Source organism: Poecile atricapillus, chromosome 5, assembly GCF_030490865.1.
Source record: "Poecile atricapillus isolate bPoeAtr1 chromosome 5, bPoeAtr1.hap1, whole genome shotgun sequence".
Taxonomy (NCBI): domain Eukaryota; kingdom Metazoa; phylum Chordata; class Aves; order Passeriformes; family Paridae; genus Poecile; species Poecile atricapillus.
Genome location: NC_081253.1, coordinates 20,891,762 through 20,915,299, shown reverse-complemented (window position 1 = coordinate 20,915,299; position 23,538 = coordinate 20,891,762). Strand labels below are relative to the sequence as shown.

General features: G+C 40.4%; 1 long non-coding RNA gene across 4 annotated transcripts; it reads right to left on the bottom strand.

The window, feature by feature from the left end:
• Positions 1–376: 376 nt before the first annotated feature.
• On the bottom strand, positions 377–22,551 carry LOC131579982 (uncharacterized). Of its 4 annotated transcripts, XR_009277794.1 has the most exons (6): positions 22,318–22,551; positions 21,462–21,651; positions 18,895–18,959; positions 15,780–15,903; positions 3,661–3,753; positions 377–3,092 (listed from the first exon to the last, which is right to left on the bottom strand). It is a non-coding gene; the product is annotated as an uncharacterized LOC131579982 (long non-coding RNA). The 4 variants fall into 4 exon arrangements; XR_009277793.1 differs by lacking the exons at positions 377–3,092; positions 3,661–3,753 and adding an exon at positions 10,906–13,303; XR_009277795.1 differs by lacking the exons at positions 377–3,092; positions 3,661–3,753 and adding an exon at positions 10,906–11,073.
• Positions 22,552–23,538: the final 987 nt, after the last annotated feature.

Sequence of the window (23,538 nt, the reverse complement as noted above, 5' to 3'; positions counted from 1 at the left end):
CACTACTTAGTTAAGCAATATGATAATTCTCTAATTATCTTTCTGAGATTTGCAATGGGTATTTCATGAGAGAATAAATAATGGCAAAGCCATGAATTATCAAAAATCCATATTGTCTGTTGATCCAGGCTGACTCAAGGGAATCCATAGTCACTGATGGATTTTTTCATTTATCATTTCATCTACTGATGAGACTGCTTTTTATACACACACACACACACACACACACACACACACACACACACATACACACACATATACACTTTTTACAGATACTTTATTTTATTGCAACATTCATTTATGAAATCTCTCATGGTGGCTCACTGCCATTATAGGTTTTCTCCTCCTCTACCCAATACTTTCAAGCTGAGTTTGATAACCAAACACATAGTAAACAACAAAAATAGAAGATCCATTTTTTATTGAGCAAAATTATATGTCTGAGTGTAGCTAGTGGAACTTAAAATATAAAACAGGGTTTCAGAGTTATTTCCTGAATCAATAGAAAGAATTTATTGACTAAAGGGGAGGGAGGGCAGTGCAGAAGACCCATTGTTTCTGTTTAAAGAAGCAAGATGAATGCATTAAAAATGTTAACATCCTGGCTGAAAGTGTAATGTATTTTAGTGATTAATAATGCCTGTAAAACTAAACCATGTACCTAATACAGAATAATAAAGTAAATAACATAGCAGACCTCTTTAAAGTGTGACAATAAATGATTGTTCTAATATTTTCTTCCACCTAACATATCATATTGTTTGGTTCTCCCATGTGCCTCCTGCTGGGCCTGACAAGTGCTGGAATAGCATATGTAGAGAGATGAAAGGCAAAGTGTGGGTATGCTGGGGGGGGAGGCATAATGAAAAATAATCTAAAGGAGGAAACAGAGATGAAAGGAAAGAAGGAAAGTTGAGACATGCGCTAGATGAAGACAGTAAAATGAGTTTTAATGGAAAGTCCTTCAGCTAGTACCTCCCAAAGCACCAGCCCCATGAAGAAGGTGGCCAGCTCAGCAGATTGGTGATGGGAAATAGAATTCATTCCTGTTGTTAGCTGTACCACACTTGGCCAAAGGCAGTAATAACCATATGACAGCTCTTTAGTGACTTATAGAAAAAATCTATTTTAATCTACTCTCTAGTAAACAATAGGTCACTGTTTGCTATTAGCAAACAGTGTAATACTGACACTGCTGTACTGTCCCTGTTTCTTTGCCTTATTTTTTGCTGAGAAGACACTCTCTTATTTCTCTAGTTGTATTGTTGTGAGGAGAATTTCTCAAGAAATATGAAAACAAAATTATTCACATAATTTTTTGTAATAAGCAAACATGTAAATGTTTCTTTATTAACTGGTCTTTATAAACACACTTTTACCATGACAATAATAGTAAGTAACCAAACACATGAGTTTTCTTCTAATTATTAGGGAAAGTATTGACCAAAAAGCAGAAGAGTTGATCATGTCTATCCCAGGATCCCAGGGAAAAGCTTGCACCAAGTGTCACGTCAAATCTCTTATTGACTTTATGGCATAAAAGATCCTGCCCAGAAGTAATTTTTTTTTTTTCTGCCATGGCATTCCAGGACTGTTTTGGGTGGTTGCATGAGTAGCAGTTACTCTGTACCAAGGAATTCTTTGCTTCTGCCAGGTGCCAATTATGCTGTGGACATCTGCCCTGAAGGCATTGAATCAAGCTGACAACTCATTTTATATCAATCAAACAACAACCATTTTCAATAACTTCCCATCCAGCTGGGACTGAATTTGCTTAAGTGATCTATGTATTAGAGACATTACCAATCCACAGAGACATTCAGAACCATGATTATGTTCTGTTTTCCCACAGAAACTCTTGCATCTGCACAAGAAAGCAACAACTTCTTCCACTATACAGGAGGATGCTGACAACTCAGTTTTGGTCACTTGCTGCCAAGCTCAACTTGCAACAGTCAACTTATGTCAGACTAGAAGGGGATTTTTTTTTTATGTCTAGCTTGCCACTTGCAAATCCTGTATGTTGATCCTCTAATCGATGTGGATCTGCAAGGTAATACTTTAGTATTCACTACTATTTAGCCACTGTAATGGGCATTTTTTTTAACAAACACAGAGTAAATGAATGGGAGTTTTTATCCTGTTTTCTGAGTAGAAAAGGAGAGATGGACTTATCAGCAAAGCATTATTAGGAACAAGAGAAAATATGATGCAGAAATGTTCCAGATGGTAACTTTTCTTCTCTGTGATAGTTTATTTTCAAAGTGGTACTGGCATGAGCCCAAATCTCATTCTGCTTTGTGCAGATAATACCTTTTTCACAGATATATATTTTTAAAATACATGGTTAATCAGAAAAATGCCTGGCACTGATTCTATTCCCTTTTTGACCCGTTAAACCATGATGTTGCTAGTATGCATTCCTTCAAGTACTTTATTTAATAGAACAGTATGTTTGGAGGCAAGGAATTGGTAAAATGTTCTTCTGGAAAGGACCAAAACATTCTCTTTGCTAGTGTTTGAAGTACCTTTCACTATCTGACTGGAGCTAGAGGTGACAACTAACCCACAGACCTTGGGAATATGGTTAGCAAAGCCAGAACAGTAGGCAGGCTCACCTTCTTCTTGTATTCTGTCAAGTGCTGTGCCCTGCTGTTTGCATAAGGGGACCAGCTTTTATTATTCTACTCTGTCCCTGCTACTGTGCACCAGGGCAGCACAAAGCAAGATTTAGTGCTTGGATATAGTATTTGCTTGATAGCAATTGTTATAGTTAAGGCTGCACTGAGACTTCTGTCTTAACCTGCTGTTCTCCCATGCTCAGAATATTCTTAAAAAAAAAAAATCCCTTTCATCTGAAATTTTTCATGCTTGTTATCAGCTGAAATATGATTTTTTTTTTTCTTGGCAAGCCTGAATAAAATTCATTCATTCATATTTGAATTATGCAAGGAAGTGGGTGTAAGGAGAAAGGTCTCTTTTTTTGCACATTCATAATTCACAAAAAAAGCTGCATATTACAAGCTGAAACTTTCCAGGTGGCTAGTTTTGACTGAAGGGTAGTCTTCATGCTAATTACAAAGAGAGAATGACTGAAAGAAAAATGAAAGAGAAAAATTAAAAATGACATATATTGTGATTAACTCATTTGTTTTGTAGGTGTGTCATACAAAAGTTACATTGTGAGCCACTTAGAGGAAGTTTAAAGTTACAATTTCATTTAAGTTAAGATGAACTACCATAATTACATAATATCAATGTTTTGTGCCACAATTTCACTAAGAATCTCCCTACAGAAGCTGCAGAAGCTTTTACTTATGCAAATGTGGAAGCTCACAGTGAAATCAGTGCAGAATCTTATGAATCATTAACTTTGGCCAGAAAGCCTGTCTGGGGAAGGGGGGAATGGCATGCAGTGGCAGCAACTGTCCCTATGCTCTGGGTCTCCCTGAACGCTGGGTTGCTGAGGAAAATAACTCAGGGTTTTACAGTTTCTGCCAACTTCGTACACCATCAGGGACAGCAAACCACTAAAGCTTTGTTATTCTCCTTTCCTTGCTGTATTTCCATATACTTGTGGATGTAACAGGAGGCACATAATCCAACCACCAGTGTGACTGACTGTCCATGGTAACAAAGGATTTCTTCAGCAGAAGGTACCTGGGCAGCAGAAGCTGGGAGTGTTCGAACAGTCTCCCTTAACCCACAGAAAAACGGTACTGTGACATGCAGCTCCATGTTCTCATAAAACACCTGGAGATAATGTACAAGCATATAAATAAAGCAAATATAACTGTATATATATTAGCATATAAATAAATACAAGCATTTAAATAAAGCAATATAACTGTAATTTTAAACATCTGAAAGAATAACTGGCAATGGTTCACATAGCAGTTGCTGACTTTGCTCCACGTGGAGCAAAGATGAGTTCAGAACTTCCCCACTACTGAGCTCCAAGTAACCTCTTGGAGGCCAAAGAAGGATTGTTGGATTCAGCGCAAGAATCCTCATACTTGAAGCCTTTGAATTTTGGGTGAAGTTAGGACAAATAAATTTTTCCCAGCAACGTTGCTTCTTTTTGCAAAAAAAACCCAAAAAACAAGTGAGTGAATTCTGAGATATACTAGCTTCTGTAAGCAGAAATTTAAAACTTAACCTTTATTATTCCAGGTCCCTATTCCAGGGAGCAAAGAGTCCTGATCCAGTCACTGAGTGCATGGATGCTACAATTGCTAAATAGAAAAATGACAGCAGTGCCTGGCAATAATACGGCCACATAAAAAGTCCCTGGTCTCACATTTACAGTCATCATTGGCATAAGATCAAACCTCAGCAGTGGAGGAAAAACTGGATAAAAGTCACATCTGTTTCAATATATAAATTATCTATTTGAATCAAAAAAGGACAAGTGTTAGTGAGAGTAAAACCAATGCAGAACTATGAAGGAAACGTGGCAACTCTCTTTCTTCTGAGTGCCTGATACTTATTGCCTGAGCTGTTAATGCCCCAGCAACCATAACAACACTGCTCAAGCCCGTTCCAGCTTTCCATTCAACGCAGTGTAGCAAATGGGATACCGTATACTGGCATCGTATCTCTTATCTTTGGCCAGTCCCCTAAGGGGATAACTCTATAGGTGTGTGTCACACTGAAGGTCTTCCTTGCTGGTGGTCCTGTTCTGGCAGAAACTTGGAAGAAATTATTGATCTTGTGCTTAACCCAGTACTTGCAAATTATGTGCAGAGTATTTTAATAGTCTGTTATTTTCTTCATCAGCTTTCTCTCTGATTATGTTCTACAAGTATTCAAAGTAGCTTCCTCTGAAAACTTTTCCTATACCTGTATGATAGTTATATTAACTCACAAGGATTGCAGTGCCCAAGATGCCTTGACTCCAGCTGGATTTCTGCTTGTCTATTTTTCTTATCTTATTTGCACCCTTGCATGAACTACAGTTCAATGACTGCAATTTGAGCACTCCTTCCTATCCAGCTGAACAATCTTCCCCAACACACCACCGTCCTGATGTGTAATCACTCAGGAGACATAATCATTCACTTAGAACTAAAATAATTCTCCTACCGTTTGCTCCTTGCCTCCATTCTGCCCTTTTTCTCTGATTTATTGCACTATATTCCTTATGGAAATATTTTGACGTCCATCCCCTCTATTCAAGTCTTATACCCACCCTTGGAGGGAGTGCTTTGAACAGAGGAAGGCCAGGATGAGTGTGTATCTCATATACTCACCCTTTTATTCCAGTGTCATTTCCCCCACCTCCTCATTATATTCCTGAGCCCTTCCCCTCCTTCTAGTTTAGCTGTACCTACTATCTCTCCTAGAGCTGAGTCCTCCCTTCCCTCCCCTGCCCCTCTAGTAAATGTCAGAAAATATTTCCTCACAGCATCTGCTACTCAGGATTGTGTCTGAATATAGGGATCCTGAACCTCAGACTTGTCTAAGCTCTCTAAATCACTTGACCCCAAAAAGGTTGCCATAGGACAGCACTTACCTAGAGCACAGGCTGGAGAGAAAGTGCTGTTAAGGCACTGAATTCTGCCAGCTCTAAGCTCTGCAGTTTATTTAGAGTGCAAGAAAAAATTTAGTCAGCCAGAGCACTGAATTTGTTACTCGTTAAGTTTAGTCAAAATTACTGTGAAATTCCTTAATTAAACAGTTCAAGCTGAGAAGCAAAATGCTTTCTAATCCAGCCACCACAGTGCCCCACTCAGTCCTGTACCTTTGCCTCTTCTTTCTTACTGCCCTCACGTTGTCATGTTACCTCGCGTGCTGTCTGTTGGTTTTGCTTGCTATGAGTGTGCCCTGACCCCCACGCTGCACCGACAAGCAGAAAGCTCTTTATGCCAAGTATTGACCTAGTGGTGTGCACCAGCCCAGGCTGGAAGTGCATCTTGAATTTCTTGCTCCCCCAGGAGCATTTGATTAAAGGAGGATTTTCATGGGGTGCTGAGATTCAGAACGTGGCTGCTATTCAGTAGCTGCTAGTGGCAGTTCTGAGCCGGAACACACACTGGAGCTCCACTCCTTCTGTGGTGATAAACTGAGCCCTGGCACAAGGCATTCTGCACGATTTCCTCCAGTGTGCAGAAGAGCACAAACAAGGCCATGCTCACACTTGCTGCCAGGCTGCTGTTCCTTCACTCAGGGACACAGGTTTCACCAGATTTTCAGTGATTCTCCATGGAAGGCTTCCACACTTGCTCTCTAATGTGTCTCTTACAGCTAAAGAACTTGAATCAGCTTCACTGTGACTCGAGGTATGTGCGGTCAGTTTGGAAACATTTGGAAACTGAGGACATTTTGTAAGTGTCTGCACAACTGCACAGGGCCCCAGAAGAGCACTTGCAAATGCAGGAGACCTCACAGCCCAGTGTGCATTAAATTATTATTTCACAGGCCTCAATGTGCTCAGCTGAATTCACAAATGTACACATATGGTCTTCAGAGTGCTCAGAGGCATACACAATCTAAATTAATTTCTGCTATTAGAAACCTTGAAAAACTTCTCTATGGCCCAGGAGATGGCTCTGGTGTCACAATACAGATATGTACAGTTATACAGAATACAGTTCATAATTTTGTTTCTTCTCTTCCTAGGAACTGAAGTTTTAATTAATAAAAACTATGCTTACAATTAAGTAGGAAAACAGAATATTTTAAGCAGAGGTATGTATTTCCTTTATTTCCTATGGTTTGATTTATGGATTTGCAAACTTACCACTTCAGCCTGAATTCATAAAGCAGAAAAATTACTTTAAAATTAAGTTGACAGTGCTTTAGGATGAATTATGAATACTTTTTTTGGCTTCTGACAGTAATTTGCTTTGGGGTATTTTTCTGGCTGAGAAGCTGTAAACAAGGCAGCAGCAAAAATACAAACAAAGAAAAACAACTAGAAGAATTCTATCAGCTACAGTATTAATCATTTTGATGCTGAATTTGGCTCCTTTGGGTCTAAACCAAACTAACTGTATCAATTCATGATCTTTATTTTTCAATTCACTTATCCATGGTGAATATATCCATGTGCATGTGTTTTCCCTCCAAGATTCACTGTGTCTACATCATAAGGAAAATAAAATAAAACTTTTTAAATTACTACAAGACTCTTTAATTTATTTAAAGCCTGCAAGAGAGCAATTCTAGTGCTCCATTTTACATATCATATAAATGAAGCTTTCCCGGGTACCTTTTTCCACAACTCCTTATGGTGCTAACTTGTTAAAAATTGTGCCACCGTTTATGTTATTAACTGGAGCCTAGGACTACAAGGAGCTGCTAAAGCACTCACCCAAGAGAGCAGCCAGAACACAGGCACTGCAGTGGAAGGATTAGTGATCAGGATTCTCAGACACTCATTTCCAGCTTGGAGTGGCCACAGCTGACTGCAGTTACATCTGGCCACTGGATATGCACCTCTCCATGTCAAAGTTGTGGATACTGAAAAGTCAATGAAGGCATTTTCCAGCTCTGCAGGATGTATGGTGTTCCTTTCTGCTCTGCTGATGCACATAACTGAACCTTGTGCAAACAGTTACTGGACACACAAACCAAGAAGTAGATGTTGAAAGTCATTGTATTATTAAACAAGGAATCATATCTAATATAATATCTAACAAGAGAATAATATATCTAATTAAGAGATAAATATTCCCTTACAAGTAAGCAAATGTCATCAGGGGATATCAGTTGTACTTGCATATCTTTCCAGTCATCAGAGTGCTTCAAACACGTTCTCATTCTACATAAGTACAATATGTTTCTCTGAAACAGGAAAACAAGGTTTTTTCAGGTGATGCATGAAGCAAGTGTTCAAAGGACTTGTCCAAAGAGTATCAGCAAATAAACTAAAAATGAATCCTATCAATAAAATCCTTACGGGAATATGTCATAAGGGTAGTGTTTTTGCAGTTGGGATGCAGGAATTTAATGGGCAAGGAGTTGAAAACTATGACCAAGACAGCTGGCCCTTGGAGCTTCATGTTTGCCTTGCAGTCCGCATAAAAAATTTGGAAATTATCTTGGAGCTTCACATAGTTATCAGTCCTGAGCTGTCCTGATGACTGAAAGTAAGATGTTTCAAAGAAACAAGGCGATGATGATCCAGGTGTTCATAACATGCATGTGTTTGCCTGGTCATGGTATTGTCATCACATAGTCTAAATTTAGACAACCTCAGACATTACAAAAATCAGTGTTTGCATTGCAATTATGAAGTTTCATACTTCAAAATTCTCAAGATTGCAGAGAAACTTTTTCAGAGAGAAAACAATAGAATATTTAGAAGGAGGAAACAAATATTTTTTAAAATAATTTTTGGGAAAAGCCTTCAAGGATTTTGAAAAAGGCACAGTCCTTTATAACTGTATGGAGCTTAAAGAGTCATCTACCAAGTTCTACCATAGCTGCATCTGAGCGATAAATTGTGGGAACTCACAAAATCCCAGGCAAGGAGATTCCCCTTACTTTGGAAATCTATAGATTTTAAGCATAGTTTTCCATAGTAGTTTGTGATATCACGTATCACAGTACATTGTGCCATCATTTACATGGGTGAAGTAAAGACTGGCAGCAATCTGACTGCTCACTTTGAACTGAACAACCAAGATGCTGACACAGAAAATCACCCTTTGATTTCTCAAGAGTTAAATTGCATTGGCAAAATATGTCAAGTTCCATTTGGACTAAGCTTTGGTGTCTGTCTAGTGCATTTCTGTCACTGGTTTATTGGGGTTTTTTTTTGTTTCTTCAGATAAGAAATGTCTGCATCTTAACTGCTAATGAAAGAAAAGCGTAATTCTGAAATGCTTAGTCACTTTTACACTTTTTTACTGATGCTGGGAAGAAGTGACAAAATCCTATAGTTAACATGATTCAAAAGATAAGGGGGAGGAGAAGGTGGAGAAAGATTATATAAAATACATTTATATTGCTTCTACAACTGAATTGTTTTCAGTATAGTGTCATGCTCTCAGTGTGGGGGAATTCTGCATGTGTCATGATTCTACAGATGTTCTTGCACACTACATGCAGCTGTACTATTTGTCATGGGCAAATTTAATAGCAAGATGCTTGTTACGTGTTCCCTCTAGTCTTAGTTCACAAAAACATGGAGGGGGAAAAAATCCTACCTGACAGTTTGCTTGATTCCCTTCTTTATAGAGCCTTTTAAAACACTTTAAAACAAATATTGGGAACACCATCTTTTGTACTAAATTCTGTAACACCTGCAATTACAGCTCTATTACCTTTGCTAGAATGATCTTGTTCTTTCTAATGTCTATAATGCTAATTAAGTAATTTTAAGTACCTGAAGAGGTCATATGCCTAACAGTGGGTGCTCTTCAAGAGCTTGATCCTTCAAAAGGGAGAATAATTTCTGCTAAGTCCCGAGTACCCTCTGTTCTCAGTGCCTTGCAGATGAAACTCAGAAGCACTCCCTACAGCAGCACAGAAGAGCCAAGTGCTGTCAGAAATTTTACAGTCAAACTCAGAGGAGTTTCCTCCTCCTGTCATTTTAAAATCCTGGATCCTCTCCTCTAGGTATTTTCTGTCCTGAACTTTGTTGGTCCGCAGGCAGTGTGTTAATCACCTCTTCAGAATGAACCATACCCTTGGGTTGCAGCTTCTTGCAGATATATCCAGCAAGTAGAACAAGATTCTGCAAATAGAAAATAGGAGAAAGAGAAGAGAAGAGAAGAGAAGAGAAGAGAAGAGAAGAGAAGAGAAGAGAAGAGAAGAGAAGAGAAGAGAAGAGAAGAGAAGAGAAGAGAAGAGAAGAGAGAAGAGAAGAGAAGAGAAGAGAAGAGAAGAGAAGAGAAGAGAAGAGAAGAGAAGAGAAGAGAAGAGAAGAGAAGAGAAGAGAAGAGAAGAGAAGAGAAAAGAAAGAAAAGAAAAGAAAAGAAAAGAAAAGAAAAGAAAAGAAAAGAAAAGAAAAGAAAAGAAAAGAAAAGAAAAGAAAAGAAAAGAAAAGAAAGAAAAAGAAAAAGAAAAAGAAAAAGAAAAAGAAAAAGAAAAGAAAAAGAAAGAAGGGGGGGAAGGGGGTTTCACTTGGAAAGCCTGTAACATGCTGCAATATAGGTTGTTTAGTTAGTGGCAAGGAAGGCAACTGAAGAACTGGCAGTGCAAGGAGAAGTTTGGACTTCAGAGAACAAAACTGACAGCTGAAGTAGAAGCACATCCAACTAAACCAATCAGGACAAAACCCAAAATGAAAGTACAGCTATAGAAGATGTTGAGGGTGTTACACTACCAGTAAGTGTATGAACAAAGAAAAGATGTTGTAAATGAAAAATTTAAATTTAGTTGCTGCATCTCCTAAAGTACAAGAAAGACATTAACCTAATCCAGTGGAGGCTATAGCAGGAAATGTGTGAGGAGAGGCTGAGGGCACTGTGGTTCTTCAGCCTTGAAAAGGCCAAGAGGGCAGAGGGATCTACTGCTGTCTGGAAACTCTTCATAAGAGGCTACAAAGAAGACAGAGACAGATTTTTCTTAGATGCACACAAGGACAGGAAAGAAGCAACCTGCAGAAGTCAGACCAAGAGAAATTCTGACCAGAGATTAGGAAAAATCATTTACCATGAGGGTGGTGAAACATTGGCAGAGGATCCCTGAAAGATTGTGACTCCTTCATCTCCAGATGATGAGGTCTGTATATCCTCTTCTGGAGGGTAATCACATTTAACAGATCAACTAGATATTAATATCTACACTTGTAATGTTTATATATATATATATTTACAAGTATAGTTGAAACTCTGAGTGTTTTTAAAACACAAAAGAAAAGATGGATCAACAGGGTGGTTTTTTTGCCATTGAAAAATCACATTTTACAAATAAATGTACCACTTATGTACAATTGTATGGGAGGCATTTTAAAGCATCTTTAATTTTGTACAAGGTGAAAACTGCATATATGTAAAATACATAGTTGATGGAATACACAAGTTGATGAAAAAGTTCTTGCTGGTAGGAAGCTGATCAGATAATTTTGGAAATATATAACAAGTGCTTCTGTTATTAAAGATGTGCATCTGTGAACACAGTCTGCCAAAGAAAACGGAATATTCAGTGAGTCTTTTCAGAAGAATGCTGACAAATAGCATTGAAATATTTAATAGAGATGTGAAGATATTAGTTTCCAGTCTTCAGATGATTACTTAGCTCAAAAGTTAAACAGGTGTGACTATGTCTCTCATTCTGTTTCTAATAAATCTGAAATCATATATATGAGATCTAGTTGTGTTTGTGTAGAGACCCAACTTCATGAACTACCTCATTTAAACCTGCCTGCTAGTGCCTGTCTGAGTGTCTGTATCTTAGATTCAAGTACGTTTCTTAATTATCCTATACCTTTATCAGGTTGCATTATAGTCTCCTGCAGCTACAAGAACTTTTAACTTAGCACTACAAACTATAGCTCTCAGTTTAATAATCACAGTATTCCTGCTGATTGGGCAAATTATATTGGCAATGAAAATCAAATACTTTTGTTAGCTGGCCTCCTGATGGCAATGAAGAAACACAAGTCAATCAGACTTTGAATTACTCTAATTCAAGAGAAGTTAGGAAAGTGTGAATGTTTCCAAGATCTACTGCTCAGTCATGACTTTGCAGTCATAGCAGGGTTTGCAAATCTTTGCTCTGCACTTCACAAACTATTCAAAGTGACTTTATAGCCCAATAAATGTGATTTTGCCATTATTAGTAAAAAGCAACAGGGTTTGCATTGAGGTGACAGCGTAGGGACTTTGCAATGCTCTGGGTTTTTCTGGGCCTAGATAGATTTTAATTTGGTTTAGCTGTGATAGCAATTGTTCAGCTGTGAGGCACACTTGACTAGATTTGTTTTAGTTTAACTCTAGTTTAGGGTAATAACAAATGGTTACTCATTGTGAACTGAACTGCCTCCAATTCTAGAGTCAGCTGTGGGGAAGAGTGCAGACATATTTGACACAAGTCAGCCATTTAATCATAGTTAGATGATAGTGTTAAGAAAACATATAAAACTAAATCCAAGCAGACACCAGGCTAAGAAGAAAGACATCCCTCTCCCATGAGTATCACACAAATCCTGGTGAAAACCCATCATAATACTCCCCCATTCCTTTTGAGGAATACCAATCTTAAGACCCAAAGGAAAACTGGGGGAGTAAGTGCAACACCACAGAAAGGAGAATTTTTAGTGCAGCAATTTTAACTCTATTTTTAATGAAGTCTTCCTATACTCATTAAGTAATTTTGACTATTAGACTGTTTAAAACATGAATTGGAATAACAATAAATTCTTAGATTAACTTATATTCTTTTGCCTTTTGCCAGTACATTTTTGCCAAACAGAAGACTTTGAGTGTAATAGTACATAACATCACCAACGTCTTTAAGAACCTGGAAACTCAAATAACCACTATAAAAATCACTGAAGCTCACAAGCACTTTTGGCCAGTTGCAGTCAATGCTGCTGTGCTCTATTTTCTCATGGACAAGCAGAATAAAATCAATCCAGTGAATTAGCTCTCACTTGAGGTTACCACTCAGGAAGAGGTCAGTGTGTTTGCGTGCTGCTGTTTTAATCTAGTGCTACCACTGGCTTACCACTTTCCCCCTGGTCACAGGCTTTTGCTGCTGTATTGCACAAGGCAGTGCAGTGAGCAAAACCCTCTAAGAACATGAGGCTGAGTGTAAAGAACCCAACTGCCTGTGTAACACCCTCAACTGTCATTTACCTTGGTCTGTTTGAAAGGGTAAAGCTTACTTTCACAGCCCAGTTAGCTCTCCCACACAGCACAAACCCTGCACGAGTTCCCATCTACCACCCTGTGTATGTACACCTGTATGTGTGACTGAGCAGCCCACAGACCAGTCCTTTGCCTTAAGGTTTTCAGGTCTCCCTTGCATGCCTTCCCAATTCAGCACAGTACAAGGGAATATGGACAAGTTTGTGTAGTTCTGCTTGGGCCTCCTTGCTGTAGCTTGAGCTGTTCATGCTGCCAGCTGCTTCTACCAGGCCCTGGAAAACTCCCTCTTCAGGAAAGATCAGTCTGAGATGCTTCCTACAAACTGCATTCACTCTGAACCAGTCCAAGCTGCTTTCTTGTTAAGGATAGAAAAGCATGACAGCTTCAGAAACATTATTGTGGTTGGGGGGCACCTCTGCAGGGACAGCCAATTTTCTCACTCTCTACTTTCCATCTTCATCTCAGACACTGGGAAATGCATCAACTTTCAAAGTAGCTCTTCATGTCCTGAGTGCTGCTGCCACATGTATATATTCCTCCTAGAAGGAGCAGAATGGAAACAGTGTTGTATAATGATCTCTCATTTAGCTTAAAGTGTCATCTTTTCCTTCACTGCATTTTGTCTGTGAGAAGTATGCTGAGTCTTGTGCAGCTGCGTTCTTGCTCTTATTCGGCACAGATCTCTTCTAAATTCTGTGCCAATACCAAGAGTTTCCTTCCTCACTTTGAAAAGAGTAACAAATGGGTACAGAGCAGAGGAGCCCAAAGCCTACATGGATATGAACCAGGACTAGGTTGAAAATACTAACCTGATAAAAGAGATTTCTTTGGCTTCTAGTGCATGTGTTCTGAGCTAGAAAATAAAATTCCAAATGGAGAAGAGAAAAGGAAGACAAAGAAATTCAGATTCAGATGCTGACCCTACTTGTTTTCAGAGCACAGAATATCTACTATACTGAAACATAAATCAGCCAGCCAGTGAATTCTTGCCAGTATCCTCAAAGTTATCTGGAAGTCAGCTACAAGCATCTTGCACGAGGACATGTGCAATGACTGACTTCAGCAAGGTGACAAAGACTGCTCTGGTCGAGGTTGGGATGCTCAGAATGCTCACCACCACACACGGCAGGGCCCTGCCCTTTGTTTGATACATTTCTCTTTGAGCTGTGTAAGCAAGATACAGTTCTGCTCAGAAAAAACACACTCTGTTAATTATTTAAAATTAACTAGGGTTAGACCAATTTTCATTGTCAGGCATGCTAACCTTTAGAGCAAATCTAGCATTAAATCATGGATATCTATAGGGAGTTCCCTTGGATCATTTGATCAAATTATGCTCTTAAAAGTACACTTCAAAAATGTCATCCTGGTGTAGGAGGAAAAGAAAGAAAATAAGGCAATGAAATTAATGGAAATTTGGAGAAATGAAATGTTGTCTCATGTATTTTGACAATGTAGGCATCAGTAGGTTTGCCAGACAGATCAGCTTCAGATTTGACTTGAGCAAATTAAGCTAGTCTAAAGCACAAGCTACTTGCTAGTAATTTTCTCGGCTTTTTCCTCTTAAAACATTTCACAAGTTTATTTACACTATAACAGCACTGACCAGGTCTCCCACACTTCAGGTCATTCCCCAGCCTTTGGGAAGAAAGCTGGCATCTCACAGGGTGGTCAATTTCTGGTCATAGAAGTGTTTTAAGTAACAAGGTGTACAGGCAGCTAGAGCAGAGGGGCAAAAGATGTGAAGCTGGAGAAGTGAGAGACTGCTAAAAGAATTGTGTATAGACAGCAAGAGGAAAGAGCAGCAAAACACCTGAAGGGCTCTGACAGAGAAATCCCACTGCATCAATTGTTTTATCGTTACCCTGCTTTACAAACAGCACACAGTAGGCACCCTTCCTTCACAGACATCTGCTGCTGTACTCCATTTCTTTCAACAATAAGACATCAGCCAAAACTGGGCATCGCTGAGGGATCCATAATAATACCAAAAACAGAGAGAAATGATACCCAAGAAAAAGTGATTCCAATGAAAAACAATTTCTCACCATCACCAAACCAATGCCCAGTCAGTCTTCAAGCCCCAGTCCCCAGCCAACTTCAATCTCTAGTTTATACAGACAGCATGATACCATATGGCAGGGAAAATCCCTTTGGTCACTTGGGGTCAACTGCCCCAGCTGTTGTCTTCTCAACTTTTTGTGCACCCTCAGCATCATCACTGGTGGAACGGTGTGAGGAGCAGAAAAGGCCTTGACTCTGTGTGAGCAGTGCTCAGCAACAATTAAAAATCTCTGAGTTATCAACACTGTTTCCAGCACAAATCCAGAACACAGCCCCATACCAGCTGCTATGAAGAAAATTAACCCAGAAAATCTACCCCAGTCAAAACTAGAACAATCTTAAAATGAGTTTCCTGGGCTGGAAGGTGTTTGGTGGTGCTAGGATTTTTACTTGTGAATGTGACAAATTTGACTGAAGCCTAAGAAACATTTTTACAGATTGCTTTAGAACAGATTTATACTTTAATACTGTCTACCCTCACCAAACATGCTATGATTTGATTTTCCATTATTATGATGATGTATTACAACACCAAGTAATAAAGACTGTAGTGAATTCGGATTGGAGAATATAAACATCAGTCCTCTTGTCTGATTTCCCTAAATCTTTTTCTGACCTAAGAACTGAAATATCCTGTCTGGTCATAATCCACACCTGGACCATGTGGTCCTCTACCAGAAAACAAAATAATTCTAGGCAATTAAAACACTTGCCCATATCCATTTCATCTGCTAGGTCTTTGGAGGTGCAAACAAAACACTGGACAGGAAGATCTGCTAATGCTGATAGTGCTTTAGATCACTTGATAATCTTTTTCCTGTGATAGTTATTACTGAATGGAAATCAAATGCATGCATGTTAGGACTAGTAACAGATGGCACTTCTGTTCTGTGAGGAAGAAACAGGGGCAAAGGGGCAGCAAAGTTGAACCTCCCCCCTTCCCTGTCTTACCAGGATTCATTGTGTTGCCCTCCTGTTACAGTTGGCTGTGACTCTTTCTTGTTATAAAGAGATGTCAGAAGTTAGAGAGAGACAGATGATAACCTTAAATCCTTTACTGCATTTTACCAGGATTCTGAAAAATAAAAAATAAAAAAATAAAAGCCAGCTGAGGGAGTTGGAAAATGTCAGTGAGGCATTACACAAAGAACTTGATACATTTGTTGACCTTTCTTCTTACTCCACCCTTCTCCTCTAAGATGGGATTTAGTAGTAGTGAGTGCTTAGTGCTATAAGTGCTTTCTTAAAAATAATTTAGATGCTATTGGCTGTCTGCCTGCACTTGGAAAACGTAGCTGTTTCAATGAGCCCCTGCTGAAACGGAAGAAAAAGGGTTTATTGAAATGCCTCCAAAAATGCACCAAAATTTCATTCTTTCCCTTGTCTGCTGAAACCCATCTTGTTCTTGCTTTTACAGTCTTTTGTTTTATTTTTTTAATTGTACCATTGTATTCAGGGTCTTTTCATTCTTCTCTGCTATTTTACGAATGGCGTGTGTGGTATTAAGAGCTGAAGGCAGAGATGAGAGGAGAAGTGTTTTGAATTGACTAATTTGCAGGCAAGAAATAAAGCTCTTGTAAGGTGGTCCCAGGGGTATCTTTGCCATGAACACTATTTGAAATGACATGTAATCTGGTACATTTCAAAGGCAAAACATTTCCTATTCTGAAGTATCTTCCTGAGCCAGGGTTGGTTTACCTGTTTCCAGAGAATAATAAACTCCACTGAGGCCAAGGAATCTCCTTCTCTCCCTTCTCAAAATTCCTGTTCTTTTTCAAAGGGGCAATTGCAGCCAACAGTTTATTTCTGTCCTAGCTTTTGCTGCTCTAATGGCTCAGTGCTCACTACTAATACATAGCTGAATGCACCTCTGAATTAAATACCAAGTAACAGAACCCAGCACATCCCTGTACAACACAATAAATAGCAGTGTGGAGCTCTCTTGTTGTTTCTTACAACCTTGAAAAATTTAGATCTGGTTCTTATAGACTTTTAAAATTTTAAGCATTTCACCATATAGTTTTGATCTGGCAATTTCTTAATAGAAACTGTTCCTATTCTAGAGAAATCTGAGTTCAACTGACCTTGGAATGTTATATTAATACTGTTTCTCAGCACAATTCAGTGTTTCTAGCCTTGTTGATATACGAAAAGGCTTACACACAAAAGTCACACAGATTTGTAAGGCAGAAATTTCAGAAAAGCTTTATGTTTAGAATTTTGTCCATACTTTGGTGAAGGCTTAGCTGGTCTTATAAACTGCCACATTTAATCATCTGTGAACATATTCATATACTCTAAGGAATGTCACTATATGTGTATGATTTAAGCCTACGATATCCAGAAGCTTTATCACATAGTTTTAAATGTTTTAAATGAGGAAATTTGCCACAAATAAACCTCAAAGCTTTTGAGAAAATAAACACTGACAAATAATACAAATAATTTCTATTAATTTAACAGCTGTTCCGTTCTAAAGCTTTTAGTTACTGAAAAACAAACTCATGCTTTGTGAACATTCTGAACTTACACAGATCACTGTTTCAACATTTGCTTGATTTTCTCTTTAACCCTCCATGAAGAGAAATCAGGGTAAAGTGTGTCTACAATAATGACACTACATTTCTATATTTTTAAATTTCTTTTATATTTATTTTTTAAAATAAAAAACTTCAGTTACATTGATTTTTAAAATCCACATGCTTGTGCTCAAATGTACAGTCTCTACATAGCATTTTTTTAAATTGTGGACAATGTTAAATAAATTATGTTACTTGAAGAGAGATACTGAAGGTTCCTGGATAGAACAAGCAAAAGAAATGGATTTGAAATGTCCAGAAAGAAGAAATTTCTAAGGGCATGAAAAGTGAAAAGTTCTCTCCTTTGTTTGGCAGCAAAAAGTCCAGGATGACTTGTGCTGTCAGTTTGTATTACCAGCCTCAGCCCTTTATAGGACATATTTTGTACTGTGAGTGACCCTAACATGCATTGCATTTGGATCTCTACCAAACAGAAGTCATAATAAAATACTATGCCCCAGAGACTGGTCTTACACCTTAATTGTTTTTCACAAGATTCTGTCAACTGTAATTCTTAATTTATGGGAACTTAGTACCCACACAAATATAACTTGAAACTAAATGTGTCCACAAAATGTGGACACAAAAACTTCCAAAGAAGGCAGTGCTGTTCCCCAGCAGTGTTTATCTCCTGGACTGGTCCCCTTATCGACTCTGAACTATTAGATCAGTCTGGACTAGAGCCTATTACTAACAATGATGAGAAAACAGAACACTTACCATGAAATAAAACAACTTTCTACAAGTTAGTCAGCAATACCACCGGTCCTAGAAATTCTACCACAACCAGAGAAACAAACCAGGCCTTTTCCTGCCTGCAGAGTGCTGTTACATGTTAACACACCGATGGCATTACACCTCCAACACTCAGTGTCTGAGGGAAGTTCCAGTGCTTGGCTCAGGCAGCTGCCTGGGGAACACTCGCTGCTTTCTGAAATCAGAGGTAGCTGCTTGCTCTTCTGTATTTGCACAAGTCATCAACCTTGCACAAGTATACTTGAGCAACAGATTACTGAAAATTTGCTAACCCTCCTCTGACCCAACTACTTCCTAATGACAGCATAAGGACTTCTGTTAAGCCTCCTTCATGGCCTGTGTGTAATGTCACCTTCAGGGAGACGTTAACTTAATTTCTTTTTTTTCTTTAGATAAATTTCTAACACATCCACTTCAATGTGCATTGAAATATTCATATAGGCAATATGTAGGGAAGGCATGAGCAGAAATCAACTGTTTCACTCTGGGATGCTTTTCAGAGACAGGAGCATTTTGCTAATACAGAATACCTAGCCAGAAAGTAGCACAATATCCAAGCTCAGCTGATTTATTGAAACTGCATTTTTGAGGGCTGTTTTTTTCCTTTGGTGACTCATGTGATGTGGTGCCATTTTAACAGTGTGTGTAGAACATGCTTGTTTGAACACTTTATTATTTGGCTCGAAGTAGTACAGTATATTGTTCTGTTTAGGGAACAAGTTTGAATTTACCATTGACTCAGGAGAACTTCACAATGCATGGCTGGGTCAAGGACAGGAAGCTGCAGCAGAAATAGCTGTGGAAAAGGCATCAAAAGAAGGCCACTGGGTTATACTTCAAGAAAGTCAAAGCTCTTCATTACATCAGTGCTGCACTGCGGTGTTAAAAACTGAAGCGTTTCAAAATAACATGTGCCTAGATGAAAGAGTACTAAATAGTGATTTAAAACTTCCTTTGTCTTTGCCACAAGAGAAGCACATAACTTCATCTGTATAAGTGAGTATCGCTGAATATCACATAAAATATGAATTGCAACTATCTTGCATGTAGGGAGTCAACTATCATATTTTCCCAAGCACATGATATCTGATTTACTAATTTATTATCCATTAAAAAAAATCCTTTAGTAAATAAATGTGTAGCAAAAAGAATTGTTACGCTGTATAATCAGATGAATAGATACAAACAGGGAAGATTGCTGTCATTATGCAGTGTATTGTGCTAAACAGATGCACACAATTTTTTTCAAATATTGTGCAGTATCAAACTGCTTCCTTATGTCTGGGTTTTTCTTCTATCAATAAAATGTTTCAAATTTCAAATCAATAGCTCACTGGGAGGCCTATTTTTTCCTCCCTTCTCCCCCCTCTCCCTCCTTATCTCTGAATATTTATTTTGTAGTAAAGTGGTTGGACACATTAGAGAAATTACTGAAGAAAACCAGGGAAGGAAGTCAGCAGGGTGATTGGTTTGGAGTGTGGGGAGCCTGCTTCTTTCCCTAAAGCACATCTCATTCCAGAGTGGATTTAGGAAGCCTCCTATTAAAATAACTGATAAGCCACTACCTGTAATACTTCCAGATCGCCATGCTGCACTGGATAAATTTGACCAGGCAAGCAAAACACCACAGAAATAAAACTTTAAAAATGTGAGTATTAAACTTCTCATTTTAAAGCCACTTGAAGCAGTGAAGTCACTAAAAGCCTTTACAGGATATGCAATAGTAAAGCAGAATTAATTTCACTTCTTAAAGATTTGTTCGCATATCCTAGAGTGACTGCACATCTATCAGAAAAAAAAAAAATTAAAAATGAAAAATAATATTTAAAAAATCCAACAAGAAAGTACTTATTTCAATTCTAAAGCATCACATACAGTTTCTAGCTAAGTACCTGTCTGTGTGCATGGGAAATGAAGAATTCGCAGTCACTATGAGTAATTACTGTACTACAGAACAAGAATTAATTTTGGTTTCATCTAGCTTAGTTCGGTTTATCTTGAGATGCACAACCATGTTGTTTTGTGTCTCTGGAATATCTTTTACATATTCTTAGCATGCAATGTACTGGAATTAGGTCTTCAGCTGAGATAAATCAGTGAGGTTCACTACACCAATTATATTCCTAAGGGTTTGGTCCAAAACATTTGGATCATACATTAGAGGAAAGCGTGGCTTGGCTGCTAGGTTATCACATTTTCCTCTGTCCTTTATAATTTTTGTTTTGGAAGGCTTTTAATGAAAACAATTTTTCTTACTGACTCTTAAAAGATTCTTACAAACACAGGTGTGTATAGGTAGTAGTTATAAGCTATGATCAAACATACAGTCAAAGAAATCAAGTATCTCTTTGGAACATAAATCTGTATTAAAGAAAGAGCATCCACCTGAATGCTAAAAAACTCACCAATTAAAAAAAAAAAAAAATTATAAATTGCTTTTCCGGCACTATATTCTAAAAAACCTCATTGAAAATTACAAAGGCCTCTCTTCTTTTTCTCCTGTATGGAACAACCTCTTCCAGCAATAAAAAAGGGAAAAATCGCCAGCCACCCGCGCGGCGGAGGGAATGTCACCCAAAGTGCTGACAGACGCACAAAGAAACCCGCGGCCGCAGCCACGGCCCCAGCACGTTTGTCACCAACTTCTGCCGGCGGCTGTGGCTCCGCCGGGGCCGCTGTGGCCCCCGGCCGGGCCCGGCCCCTCCACCCGTGCGGCGCCGCCTTCCCCGCGCCCGCCCAGGAGCGCTCGGGGAGCCGGGCCGGGCCGGGCCGCACCTCCCGGGCCGTTCCCCCAGGCCGGCGGCTCTGCCGGGGAGGTCGTCACCTGTTCGCTGCCCTGCGGCAGCCCGGCCCCGCGGTACCTGCCGAGCGCCCGGGGCAGCCGCCCGTGCCCGTGCCCGTGCCCGAGGGCGGCGGGGCGGCCTGGGCCGGGCCGGGGCAGCGGCAGCGCGTTCCCGGAGCCAGAGCGCCCCCTGCCGGCCGCTGCCCCGCGGGCCGTGCCGAGGCGCGGGCGGGCGCGGGGGCCCGGCTGGGCCCGGCCCCGGCGGGGGAGCCCCGCGGGGAGCGCCTCTGAGCCCGGGCAGCGCCGCGGGGCCGGGCCGGCGGCCCCGGCCTCCAGGGGAGGTTTCCCTTTCGCAGACACTCGTGTTAACGCTGGAATGGGGGCGTACGGGACTCCCCACGCAGGGCCGCGCTCCGGTACCCGCTGCCAACACCCAGGCGCCGGCGGGGAGAGTCTGTAACCCGCCCCCCGACCCGGAGCCTCCCGCCCGGGCGCCTGTGTGAGCCCGGTCATTACCAGTGCGGGAGCCAGCGCGGCTGCAGCGGTGTCCCCAAAACCAAGGCGCATCCTGCACTTTCTTCCGCAGGTTCCACCCGGAGGACAGGGATGTGACATGGGCAGGAGCCGGAGGTCACAGACCTGCGGGGCTGAGGCGACTCGACCGGCGGCAACTGCGGGCGCCCGCCCGTCGAGCTGGGGCTTGTGCCTGCGGAAAAGCACACACGGCTTGAACGGGCACGCTCTGTTAACTCGTTTAAATGGCCACAAGCACACCGCTCTTCCTGAGGAATTACACCTTAAACAGACTTGGCCGGTTAATAAACCAGCCCTGGTCCCCTGCAGCGGTGACCTCTGATCCCGGAGCAATGCAAAGATTTCTCGTGCCGTGCCCGCGCTGCTGCGGCCAAGGGGCGATAATAACCAAGGGTCCGTGTGCGACAAAGTAGTTCAGCAAGAGGGAGGCAGAAAAGTCCTCTCCCACATCCGTGGGGCATTTGGTGACTGTCTGCCTGCGGCAGTGGCCATGCCTGGCGGGCGGAGGGCTCCTCACTGAGCCTAGCATTTGTCAGATGGTGACAAACAAGCAAGGAGCAAACAAGCCCCTCCGCAGCCCCTGCAAGCCAAGCGCGGCCGAGACGGGGTGTTCGCAGCCCCCATCCTCACCTGAGAACACATTTGCCGTCTCACCCCCTCCTCCCCCGCAGCCCTGAGCGAGGCAGGTGCAGAAAGCTCCCAGCGCCACAGGCGTGGGGTGGGTGATAGCCACGCCGTCCCTGGAAGGAGGCAGGGCGAGCAGGGAGGCAGGAGAGCAACAGGCCCCGCGCACACGCGGCCCCGGCGCAGCGCTGCCCGCCTCCCCCGGCCCGCTCACCTGCAGCGCCCCGCGCCCGCCGCGCTCCGGCCCCGCCGCACGGAGCTCCCGCTGCGGGAGGAAGGAGAGGCGTCCGAGGAGACAAGGGGAACAAAAGGACGAGATCAGAAAAAGGAATAAAAGAAGGAAATGTAGCGAACACTAAAAACAAGAGGAGGAATTTTCCCCGGGGGGGAAGAGAGAGGGAAGCGCCACTTACACGAGCTTTTTTTTCCCCCTACAATTTCTGCAGAAATTCTGACAATGCACGTGCTCGTTTTCCCTTTCCCAGCCCACACAAACCTGTTGTTGTTTTACTTTCATTATTTCACTTTATTGTATTAGAAATGCTGAATCATAAAACAGGGGTTAGTGAAAATGGTATTTATCTTACAGAAATAAGCCCCACATTATTTTAAAGATCCCCACACTACTGCTGTTATTATTATTATTATCATCATCATGCATCTTGGCAGGTTGAAAGGTATCTCAGAACAGTAAGAATTCAGCAGTAATTTAACATCCCACAGCAGTACTTTAAAAGCTTCAAATAGCATTTTGAATTTTAAGTCAGTACAAGTGTAAATAAATGGATGCACTCCCACATGTCTGTTGTTTTTAAACTTGTGGTGATACTAAAATATTTGCCTAACAGCTTTGAGTTGTAGCAGAATTTCAGCTCATATATACACATGCGTGTGATATTGAATTAAACCATTTGTCATTCTTTTTCCATAAAAGACACAATTTGGCTCTCAGCAAACCATTTGAAATAGAAATTATGATGATGATACGGCAGCTCCGTTTTATTTTATGGTACTGTATTGATTTTCAAATAGACAATACATGTATTTTTGTAATGGTCTAAAAGAAGATGTTCTGCCTTTTTATTTTACAGTCCTTATGCTATTACTTGCTTTCATTTCAATAAAGGATGGCATTTTTCAGAGATGCTACCATAAATTGCTTCATTTAATAAGTTGCTACACAGAATAATAATGTTACACCAGAGAGCAGCACTTCATTATTTGGAAGAAATAACATTTTTCTTTTAAAAATATTCCTGTCTCTTTATTTTTAAATTAAAGTTATCTTTCTGCTGTTTTCTTTCAGAAGGATAATCTGATTATTAAAATATTCCTCTTTTTTTTCTTGCAAGCATCAGAACTTGGGTGTGACATAAAGGGGCTAATTAAAATGGGAAAAAAATTAGATTAATTTCCACGGATATAATAGTGATAT